Here is a 12,986-nt window from a genome sequence, read left to right on the forward strand (position 1 = left end):
GGTATTTACCAAATTCATATGGAAAGGAAAATGCTCCTGAATAGCCAAAATCATTCTAAAAAAAGAAGAGAAACATGGGAAATATTTCACTGCCTGACCTTGAAACATATTACAAAGTGGTCAACACAACATGGTACTGTCATAAAGAAAACCACACTGAAGGGGAAATAAAATTGAGTACAGAAATAAACCCCCACCTCTATAATCAACTGCTTTTCGGCAAACCTACCAAGTCTATTTTATCAGGAAAAAACAGTCTCTTCAGCAAATGATGCTGTAAGAATTGAATATTTATAACCGAAAGAAAGAAAGAGGATGACTATCTCACTTCATATACAAGAATCAACTCAAAATGGATTAAAGACTAAATATAAAAGCCAGAAAAATGTAGGGAAATATCTTAAAGACCTGGTGGTGAGCTGTTTTCTCAGGCTTTCCAACTAAAACACAAGCAACCAAAGAAAAAATAGATAAATTGAACATGCTCAAAATTAAAAACTTTTGCACCACCAGGAATGTGTCCAAAGGGTGAAAAGTCAGCTGGCTCTTTGGAGAAAATTATTTGGAATTCACATGTCTAATAAGTGTTTAATATCCATGATATCTAAAGAGATGTTACAACTTCACAATAAAAAAGACAAAATATCAGACTATAAGTGGGCAAAAGACTTGAATAGACACTTGCACAAAGAAGAAATACAAATGGCAAAAAAAAAAAAACATGAAAAACCATTCAACATCACTAATTACTAGGAAAGTGCAAACCCAAACTACAATGAGATATTATTTCACACCTACCAGAATAGCCACTAATAAAAAGAGAGAGAACTACAAGTCTTGAAGAAGTTGTGTAGAGATATGAACAAATTTATTCACTGTTGGTAGAAATTTAGAATGGCACAGCCATGGTGAAGAACTGCTTAGCAGTTCCTAAAGAAGTTGAATATAAATTTTCCATATGACCATACAATACCACTATTGGGTATATATCCAGAAGTAATAAGAGTGGTGATATGAATAGATATCTGCACACCAAGGTGTTTATTCACAAAATGCCAGAAATTGGAAACAACACAGGAGTCCATCAACTTGAAGAATGGATAAACAAACTGGGGTGTATGAACATGATATAGTATTCTGCAGCTCTAAGAATAAATGAAGTTGTAAAACTTATGTTTTACATATGACAACATGAACCCACAGAACATTATGTTGAGTGAAGAAAGCCAGACACAAAAGGAGAAATATTGTTTGTTTGTGTTATTATGAGCAAAATATATTGTTAACATATTGTATGATACCATTAAATAAAATATAAATATAATTCAATTTATAAAGGCAAAAAGGAAAGGATACATATTTCCCAAATTTTATGAGAGCATTAATTTATAGACCTAATTATTTTAATAAATCTAAGTAGATTAAACCTGAAGATATTCAAACCTAGATGAAATTCAGCCAAAGTGTCTTAAGGAAAAAAACAAAGAAATATTGAAAGAAGTGTAAAAAGACAACATATCACAAAAGGAACTGATTGACATAACAATCAATAGAGGAAGAAAGCAGTGAAGTAAGATTCAACATGCAAGGGAGGGGTAAGATGCTGTTGGATAAAGTGCACCCACATCATCTCTCTTATAAAAAACAGCTGAGTGCAGAGCAGAATCCTGCCTCAGTGAGCTGTTTTGGAAACCCATACAATGGGAGGCTTCAGGGCATCAATCTGGAGAGTGCAACAAAAAGATTGGCTGCTCAAGGTAAAAGCATGAATTTCTGGCACTTGAGCCTGAAGCTGTGGTATGGCTGAGCCCCACCGCCTCAGGGCAGGAAGTCTCAGCAATCCCTGACTCTTCCCAATTACCCAGACTAAGGTGGCATATCTGAGAATGGGAGGGTTGTGTGCAGAGTGGAAGTGGTCTACCCTGTGTAGGTCTGATTGCCTGGACCCCCTTTTTAGAGCTTTGAGGAGTATAGCAACTGGTTTGAGGAGAACCTGGGAAGAGGGGAGGGGCAAATCTGCTCAGGCAGTCTGATTTATCTAACTGCCCTGAGATGGGGAAAATTGGCTTGGGAAAAGGTGGAGTCATGCAATTAACTAGTCCTGTACAACTCCCCTAAGGGTGGGGGGAGAGTGTAAAGTGCTTCATAAGATTCCAAGAGCATATTTAGTGTTCTCTGTGAGAAGTAGGCACTCTCAAAGAGGCTAAGCTTCACATTTTTCTGCAATGAGTTAAATCACCATGGTCCCACTTGAATTTCAAAAGGGAACTCTCATACAGGCTATTGCTTCTTACTGCCCTGGGACTGAAAGTAGAATGAAAAGAGGGAAAGACATGGCCGATCAGCAATTTATCCAATCATGAAGAGTCAATCATGCCCAAAGGAAAGGAATGATAGCTTTCTGTCAACCCAACAAGAAAATTAAGTGGGGGTAATTTCCACCTGGAATATATAAGGTCTCTAGTTCAATTCCCTGTTCTACTTAGAGTTGTGGCCCACCAGGATATTAGACAACTAGCTGATAATTTAGGACAGGGAAAACATAGACATTATTCTTGTATTAGCTTCCCTTGTATTTTTTATTTTTCAGAAAAAAAAAGAGGTTACTTTTGTTTTATAATTTAACTTAGTTTACGCTAAAACTCACTTCAAAACCTGCAATGAGAAAGTGTCAGGGTAACTGATAAACACTGACATCCTGAGAAGCTCCACAGAGGCTTAAGAGGGAAGGATGTTTTTCCTTAGTGTTTGGTTGACTCCTTGCCTATGGGTTTGTCTGTTTTCTGTGTTTTTTTCTTTCTTTCTTTCCTCTTTATCTCCCAATTTTTATTTTATTTTTTAAAAATTGGATGCTGTTGGCTTATTTCTTATTTGCTGTGCTTCCTCTTCCTTCATTTATTTTTTTCTGTGTGTTCCAATTTTGGCTACCAATATCCTTCCTACATCTTTCTATATTCTGCTTTCTGTTATTGCTCTTACATTCCACCTCCCTTTGTTTGGCTGTTTCTGTTTTTTTTTTTTTTTTTTTTTCTTTCTTTCTTACTCTTCTATTCTGTTTTCTTTTATTAGTTCTTTCTCTTTTTCTCTTTCTGTTCTATTTCCCTCTCTCCTCATCATTCTGTCCTACAAATTCATCCTATATACTTCTCCATATTCAGTTTCCCATTTCACTGTAGATACTCCACTTTTTTATTCCTATAACTCTACAGGGCTTAAATGAGTTAAACATTTATTATCCTAGGACTAATATGGTTATTCTGCTCAATTTCACTATCAATATTACTATTAACCTTGTATGGGTGGAGACCCATACAATGAGTGGGAAGGTGTTATACCCCCATCCTGGGGAGGCCTGCTTTCTTAAACAATAGGAAGATGTTTCACAAGCGCATGAGTGGATCCTAATGTGGGAGGACAGACTGGTATGTCAAGTCCTCAGCTTTGCTGCCAGTATCTATGAATCTTGTCCTTCTAACAATGAAGCTAGGTTGTAACAGTGGGCCCTGAGAGGAGGGGGAGAGCGGAATAGAAGAGATGGAAGTGGGAGTAGGAGTAATTGGAGAGTAATCAAAGTGTTCTTCATAATCATGCAATGATGGTTAGAGGCCATGTAAAATTTCACCAAAATTTATAACAGTGTTCAGTCTAAAATGTAAACCATAATGTAAACTACTGGCCAGGGATAGTAGTTATGTTTCAATATTTGTACATCAGTTGTAGCAAATACAACACCCATATGTAACAAGATCACTGTAGGGAAGGGGGAAAGAGGACAATATTTGATATATGTGAGTTCCCTGTATTCTGTATGTGACTTTACTGTGACCTAAAATGATTTGAAGATATAATGGGAAGAAAAGAGATGACACTGAGGAAAAAATGGAAGAGACTGCCTTGCTGCCATACATACAAGATAACACGAGAGGGATTCCAAGAGTGGGAGAAAGGGAACGGGAGAGTGGGAGCCACAGGCAGGAGGGTAGTGCATGCCTTCTGGGGCTTGAATTCATGCCTTTCCTCAGGAGCAGTGAGAGGAGAGGATGCTACCTTTTACTGTGAGACAGGTCGTTAGGACAAGGGACCTCCACCCTGAGGCTCCTCACTATCCCAGAATAGCAAGTGTGAGCTACATGCAAGTCTCACCAATTTCCTGCCAGCTGAATAAAAAGCATCCTCACAGCCCTTTGCCAAAGACCTACATGGACCCCAGGGCTGACAGAGTAGTGACAGAATCCCACAGGAGCATGCTGTTTTGGGAACCTAAAAAGCAGGAGGCTTCTGGCCATCAATCTGAAGTGGTTACGACAAATTAGTGCTTGCTCAAGGGAACTTGGCAAACAACAAAGAAATAGAATAAGAAGAACAAAGTGACAAAGAGAAGGCTTAACACACACACACAAACAAAAACTAATTAAACCCAGTGACAAATAAGCAAATCAACTTCCTAAAACCTACAAGATAAAATGGTGACCAGAGAGCAAGAAAAAGCTACAGATCATACCAATAATCAGGAAAACATTGTCCAATCTAATGAACAAACTGAAAACCAGTAAGAGTGGAACATCGAACAACTAATTAAAGTTCTCAAAACATGTATCAAAGACCAATTTAATGAAGTGAAGGAAGAGATTAAGCATGTTAAGAAAACACTTGGAGAGAATACAGAAGACATTGTAATCATACACAAAAAGATAAAGGAAATAATGGGGATCAAGAGTAAAATTCAAGAAATAAAAAATACACTGTCAGTAAATAAAAACATTTGAAGAAGCATAGGAAAGAATTAGTGATGTGGAAGACAGTACACCTGAAATCAAATGCATAGTAGAATTGATCAATAAATAGGAAAAAAACAAAACACAGCAGGGTCTCAGGGACCTGAATGACAATGCAAGGCACTCAAATATAGACATTCTAGGCATCCCAGAAGGAAAAGTATTGGGAAAGAGGACAGAAGGGGTGTTGGAAGAAATAATGGCTGAAAACTTCCCAAACCTATTGAGGGAGGTGCATGTACATATCCAGGAAGAACAACACACCTGAAACAGCATAAATCCCACAGGTCTACCCAAAGACATGTACTTGTTAAATTATCCAATGCACAAGACAGAGAGAAAATACTAAAAGCAGCAAAAGAGAATCATCACATAAAAGGGAGGCTCCATAAGACTAAATGCTGATTTCTTATCTGAAAACACGGAGGCAAGAAGGCAGTGGTATGACATAGTAAAGGTACTAAAAGAAAAGAATTTCCAACTTAAGAATACACTATCCAGCAAAGCTAGCATTTAAAAATTATGTAGAGTTCAAATATTCACAGATAAACAGAAACTAAGAGGGTTTACCAATAAGAAACCTGCCCTTCAAGAAATACTAAAGGGACTTCTGCAGGAGGAGAGAAAAAAGCAGGAGAGACAGGTGGAGGAGAGTGTAAGAACAACCAAAAAGACAAAAAGAGGGGAAAAAATTAAATGATATATGACAAACTCAAATCTAAAGACAATATGCTAATATATGTAATTCCTTGAAAGTAATAACACTGAATGTCAATGGATTAAACTGACCTGTTAAGAGACACAGATTGGTAGCCTGGATATGCAAATATGATGCATCTATATGTTATCTATAAGGAACACTTCTTTGACACAGGGATTCAAAGAAATTGAAAGTGAATGGCTGGAAAAAAATCTTACCTTCAAACAATGACCAAAAAGAGGCAGGAGTAGCTATTTTACTATTGGACAAAATAGACATTAAATGCAAAACTGTTGTGAGAGACAAAGATGGGCACTACTTAATAGTGAAAGTGTTACTCTCTCAAGAAGAAAGAACAATCATAAACATTTATTCCCCTAACAAGGGTTCCTTCAAATATGAGGCAAACACTGGAGAAATTAAGAGAAGGAATAGATACCTCTACAATTAGAGTGGGGGAATTTAACACATCACTATCACCATTGGACAGAACATCTCAAAGAGAATGAAAAAAGAAACAAAGATTTTGAAAAATATATTAGAGGATCTGGACCTAACATATATATACAGAATACTACACCCAAATACAGCAAGATATACATTCTTCTCAAGTACAAATGGATCATTCTCAATGAATTTTTTTAAAAAACATTAAAATCATATAAAATATTTACTCTGACCACATTGGAATGAAGCTGGAAATCTGCAAGGGCCAGGGACCCAGATTGGGCACCAAGACATGGAAATTAAACAACACACTCTTAGAAAAATGGTGAGTCAAGGAGGAAATCTCAACAGAAATCAATAACTACCTTGAAACTAATGAAAATGATACATTAACATATCAAAACTTATGTTGTGCATCAAAAGCTGTACTGAGGGAAATTCATGAACTAACAGCATAATTGGAGGAATTAGTTAAAAAAAACCAACAAACCCCAAAGAAAGAAGAAAGAGAGAAATAACAAAGATCAGAACAGAAATAAATGAAATAAAAAATAAGAAAGTAATAAAATAAACAACAACAAAAAAAGAGCTGGTTCTTTGAGAAATCAATAGAATTGACAAAACCTTAGATAGAGTAACATAGTAAATAAGAGAGAAGAGGCAAATACACAAAATAAGAATTGAGAAAAGGGATATCACTACTGACCACACTGAAATAAAGACGGTCATAACTGGATACTTTGAAAAACTATACTTCAAACAAGAATGAAAATTTAGAGGAACTGGATAAATTGGTAGAAACGCATAAGACACCTACACTGAAGAAAGAACAAATTGGTGGTCTCAATAAACAAACCACAAGTAAAGAGATAGAATGCGTCACTAAAATCCTCCCAACCAAGAAGAGCATTGGGCCAGATGGCTTCACAGATGTATTCTACCAAACATTCCAGAAAGAACTAACACCAACCTTGCATAAACTCTTCCAAAAAATCAAAATAGAAGCAGCATTTTCTAACCCATTTCATGATGCCAACATTATCCTTATACCAAAGCCAAACAAAGACCACAAGAAAGGAAATTTACAGACCAATGTTTCAAATGAATTTAGATGTGAAAATCCTCAACAAAACATGTGTTAATCATATTTAACAATACATTAAACAAATTATACACCATGAACAATGTTTTTTTTTCCTGATATGCAACAATGTTTCAACATTGGAAAATCAATAAATGTAATACATCACATAAGTAGATTGAAGGAAAAAAAACCATGATCATATCAATAGATGCAGAAAAAGCATTTGATAAAATACAGCACCCTTTCTTGACAAAAACACTGCAAAAGATAGGAATAGAAGGAAACTTTCTGAACATGATGAAGAGGATATAAAAACCCACAACATCATTTACAATGGTAGAATCCTAAAATTTTTCCCTCTAAGATCAGGAACTAGACAAGGATGCCCACTCTCACCCCTTCTATTTAACATTATTAGGAGTACTTGCTCAAGCACTGAAGCAAGAACCAGAAATAAAAGGCATCCAGATTGGAAAAGGAAGAAGTAAAAATTTCACTATTTGCAGATGATATGATCCTATACAAAGAAAGCCCTGAGAAGTCTACAACAAAGGTTCTAGAAGATCAATGTACAAAAGTCAGTAGCATTTTTGTCCATCAATAATGAGCAATCTGAGGAGGAAATAAAAAAATAAATACCATTTACAATAGTAAATAAAAAAATCAAATACCTGGAAAAAATTAACTAAAGATAAAAAAGACTTATATGCAGAAAAAATTGCACAACACTGTTCGAGGTAATCAAAGAAGATCTAAATACATGGAAGAATATTCCCTGTTCATGGATAGGAAGATTAAGAATATTAAGATGTCTATCCTACCAAAACTGATCTACAGATCCAATGCAATATGTCTATTGGTCAACACATGATTTTTTAAATGAACTAGAAAAAACAATCGTGAAATTTATTTGGATAGGAAAGAAGCCCTGAATAGCCAAAGATACATTGAAAAAAAAAAAAAAGAAATTAGAGATATCACACTACCTGTCTTCAAAATGTACTACAAAGCTACATTAATGAAAACAACATGGTATTGGCACAAGGATAGACTCACGGAAGAATGGAACCAAATTGAGAGTTCTGCTATAGATTCTCATATATACAGTCATCTGATATTTGACAAGGTCACCAAACCCACTCAACTGGGAGAAAATGGTCTCTTCAACAAATGGTGCCTAGAAAACTGGATCTCCATATGCAAATGAAGGAAAGAGAATTCCCATCTCACCCCTTATACAAAAATCAACTCAAGATGGAGCAAGGACCTAAATGTAAGAACAAAGACCATAAGGACCCTGGAAAACAGTGTAGGGAAGCATCTACATGACCTTGTAATAGGAAAAGGCTACATGAACTTCACATCCAAAGCATGAACAGCAAAAGATCAATTGGATAAATTGGAATTCCTCAAAATTAAAGTCTTTTTCCCCTCAAAGGAGTTTGTCAAATAAGTGAAGAGAACCTACCCAATGGAAGAAAATATTTGGTAATCCTATATCTGATAGGAGACATATGTTCTGCATATATAAAGAACTCCTGTATCACAAATAGAAAAAACAAAACAACCCATGTAAAAATGGGAAAAAGATTTGAACAGATGCTTCTGCAAAGAAGAAATACAAATGGCTAAAAAGTACATGAAAAAATGTTCAATATCACTAGCTATTGGGGAAATGCAAATGAAAACTATCATGAAATACCATCTTACTACCATAAGACTTTCAGCTATCAAAAAAAAAAAGGCAGCAGACTTGGCCCAGTGGTTAGGGCATCCATCTACCACATGGAAGGTCTGAGGTTCAAAGCCCAGGCCTCCTTGACCCATGTGGAGTTGGCCCACGCGCAGTGCTGATGCATGCAAGGAGTGCCCTGCCACATGGGTGTCCCCCACATAGGGGAGCTCCATGTGCAAGGAGTGCACCCTGTAAGGAGAGCCGCCCAGCATGAAAGAAAGTGCAGCCTGCCCAGGAATGGCAAGACTCACACAGAGAGCTGACACAACAAGATGATGCAACAAAAAGAAACATAGATTCCCATGCTGCTGACAACAACAGAAGCAGACAAAGAAAATGCAGCAAATAGACACAGAACAGACAACTGGGATGGGGGGAAAGGGGAGAGAAATAAATACATCTTAAAAAAAAAAAAGACGACAAGTGTTGGAGTGGATGTGAAGGAATGGGAACACTCATCCTCTATTTGTGGGATTGCAAAAAGATCCTGCCATTCTGAAGGAGAGTCTGGCAATTTCTCAAAAGTTAGGTATAGATTTGCCATATGACCCAGCAATTCTGCTGCTGGGTATATACCCAGAAGAACTGAAAATAAGGACTCAAACCAATATATGGACACCAATGTTCATAGCAGCACTATTCACTATTGCCAAAAGTTAGAACCAACCCAAATGCCCATCAACAGATGAATGGATAAGTAAAATGTGGTATGTACATACAATGGAATACTACTCAGCTCTAAGAAGGAATAGAGTACATACACTTGAGATAACATGGATGAATCTTGAGGACTTTATGTTGAATGAAGCAAACCAAGCATTGCAAGACAAATACAACATGACCTCTCTGATATTAAACATGCAAACCAAGCTATCTCAGCGAGCTAGAGATTAGATGATAGGCTTAAAGGAATTTGGGGGGAAGAGGAAGGTTGTGAGCTGATGCCTACCTGTGTAAAGTCTATGATATGCTCGAGGTAAGTATTTGTACAGGGAGGGGATAAGCTGGGGACATCAAGATATCTTTGGGTGGGGCATTGTGGGCTTGGGAGGGTCTATGTTTGGCATGATGGGTCAGATGGGCCGAGGTATTGGGGGGGGTATAGGGGAACAGTTGAATATGGGAGACTGTTAGGTATGTGGTTGAAGCTATAATGTTGAGAAAACACTTTAGAAAATATAATAAGGAATGATTACGTGTTTAAGGTGCTTAAGGGGGGCATCGGGTACAGGGTTAGGTTTCCGGGAGTATGTGGCTGCTCATTTTGACATAGTTATTGCTTCATTGGGTGGAGACCCATACAATGAGTGTGAAAGTGTACCCACATCCTAGGAAACCTGATGTTATCAAACAGAGGGAACTGTGTCTCTTGAGAAAACCAGGGGTTCCCAATTGGTTAGGGCAGTCTAGTATGTCAAGGCATTGTTCCAAGTATCTATAAATCTGGTCCCTCCAGCAGTGAAGATTGATTGTCACTTTTGGCCCTGAGGGGTAGGGAAAGATGTATAGAATACCTGGAAATGAGACAACAGGGGATGGGGGGGGGCAATGGAAGTGCTCCACAGGATCATGTAATGATGGATATAGGACATGTTAACTTACACCAAAAGTGTATAAAAGTCTATAAGCTGAAATGTAAACTATAACATAAAGCATAAGGAAACAAAAATTCTAAAATGTGTACTGTCTAAGATACAAACCATATTGTAAACCAAAAAGGAACCATGTTTCGTAGCTACGTTTCAAAATCCATACATCAGCTGCAGCAAATATAACATGAACATTTTAAAAGATCATTGCTGGAGAACCAGCAAGATCATGGCAGAGTAAAGAGCTCCTAGAGTCAGTACCTGGTACAGGGCAGTTAGTAAACACTGAGAGCTCTCTGGAGATAGCCGGGGGCTCCAGGAGGCCAGAAGAGCACCCTACCATGTTCTTGGGGGAGTAGAAGGAGGAGACTGCCTGTCTACAGAGAAGACTCATAAGTAGAGCACTCCAAGCTGTGGAGGCCATTGCTCATCCTCCACTGGAGGCACAAGCCACTTTGGGAGCTGTTCCATGGGAAAGCTCCACTTCCCGAAAATGGAGGTGGAAGAGATGATTGGGCACCAATTTCAGCTATGATGAGGAAATTCAGTGGGCTACAGTGTGTTCCTGAAAACAGCTAAAGTTTGTGCATATCCAGATCAGAGTGTTCAGGAGCTGCCATCTTAACTCAGCGCCTGGCATGATGGGAAGTGGTACAGACTGAAAATCCCAGAAATGGAGGGGACTGGCTTCTTCCCATCCAGATCATATTTCAGGTCTAGCCTTGGCCCCAGTGCCACCGCCAGCAGGGAGCAAGCTGCAGGGACCTGCACCAGGGAAATTTCTCTGGGAAATTACCAGCCAAGCCGTGAAGGCCAGTGATTGTCCTACTCAGGTGGTACAAGCCAACCCAGGAACTGCTCTGTGATGGGAATTGTAAGCTCCATTTCCCAGAAATGGGAGAAGAAGACAGTGAGCTGTCAATTTCAGCTACTGATTGGGAGACTCGACTGGCTATGAGATAACCCTTGGAAGAGCTGGGGTGAGAACCAGCCCAAGTAAGGAAGAGGCCAGTAGCCACCATTCTGACTCCACCCCCAGCCTAAGGGGAAGTCCAGCTGACAGTTTCTTTCAGGCAGATCAGCTTGCAGTCCACCTAGGCTTCAGCCCCACCTCTGGTGGGAAGTGGCTGAGGAGCCCTGCACCAGCCTATACAGGTAACTTCAGGGAATTTCAGCTGGCATAGACTGAAAATCAGAAGCCTACAATGGCAACTGTGGTCACCTTAGGACCCATACTGTATAGATTGCTGCCCCCACCTGCCCATGTAGGGGAGAAAGGAGTTTGAAGCTCCATCAGTCTCTCTGGACAATGACAGTCTAGGCCTGCATGTGGATTATTCCACATAGCTGTGACTCTGTCCCTACCTCTGGCAAAGAAGAAAGATGGAAGAAGCTTCATTGGTCTGTGGTGCAATGAGGGCAGCTTGAGGCTCCACAGCTTAAGCACCAACTACATGCTTGGCTTGTACTGCATAACCAGCAAGGGAGAAAAGATAGGAAGCCCTAAACTAGAGAGAAAAACTACACCAAGAAAAAAATACTCTAGTAAGCCAGATGCGAAGACACCAACAAAATTACCATCCACCCAAGAAACAGGAAGCTATGGCCCAATTAAAGGAACAAGATAAGCCTCTAGATGACAAAAAGGAGTTGAGATGACTAATCAAAGATGTTCAAACAAATCTCCTTAATAAATTCAATGAGATTGTGAAAGAGATTAAGGATATTAAGACGACATTGGATAAGCACAAAGAAGAATTTGAAAGCATACATAGGAGAATAGCAGATCTTATGGGAATTAAAGGTGCAATCAATGAAATTTAAAAAAAAACATTGGAATCATATAATAGCATATTTGAGGAGGCAGGAGAAAAGATTGGTAAACTTGAAGAAATAAATGGCCTCTGAAAGTGAACATACAAAAGAGCAGATGAAAAAAAGAATGGAAAAAATTGAACAAGGTCTCAGGGAACTAAATGATAGCAAAAGCATTCAAATATATATGTCATGGGTGGCCCAGAAAGAGAAGAGGAGGGAAAAGGGGCAGAAGGAATATTTAAAGAAATAATGGTAGAAAATTTCCCAACCCTAGTGAAGGACATAGATATCCCTGTACAAGAACCGCAATGTACTCCCATTTGAAAAAATCCAAATAGACCAACTCCAAGACACAAACTCATCAGAATGTAAAGGCCAAAGACAAAGAGAGAATTCTGAGAGCAGCAAGAGTATAGCAATGAATAACTTATAAGGGATATCCAATAAGATTAAGTGCTGATTTCTCACCAGAAACCATGGAGGCAAGAAGTCAGTGGTCTGATATATTTAAGATACTACAAGAGAAAAACTTCCAGCCAAGAATCTTATATCCAGCAAGACTGTCTTTCAAAAATGAGGGTGAAATTAGAATATTTACAGATAAACAAAAACAGAATTTCTAAGCAATATTTCAAAAGTGAAGGCAAAATTAGAATATTCACAGATAAACAGAAACTGAGAATTTCTAAGCAAGAGACCAGATTTTCAGGAAATACTAAAGGGTGTGCTAGAGCCTGAAAAGAAAAGACAGGAGAGAGGGGCCTGGAAGAGAGTCTAGAAATGAAGATTATATTTTTAAAAAGTAACTGAAAGTATTAAAAGAGTGGTGAAAATAAAA

The sequence above is a fragment of the Dasypus novemcinctus genome (genome assembly GCF_030445035.2).
Source record: "Dasypus novemcinctus isolate mDasNov1 chromosome Y unlocalized genomic scaffold, mDasNov1.1.hap2 SUPER_Y_unloc_1, whole genome shotgun sequence".
Taxonomy (NCBI): Eukaryota; Metazoa; Chordata; class Mammalia; order Cingulata; family Dasypodidae; genus Dasypus; species Dasypus novemcinctus.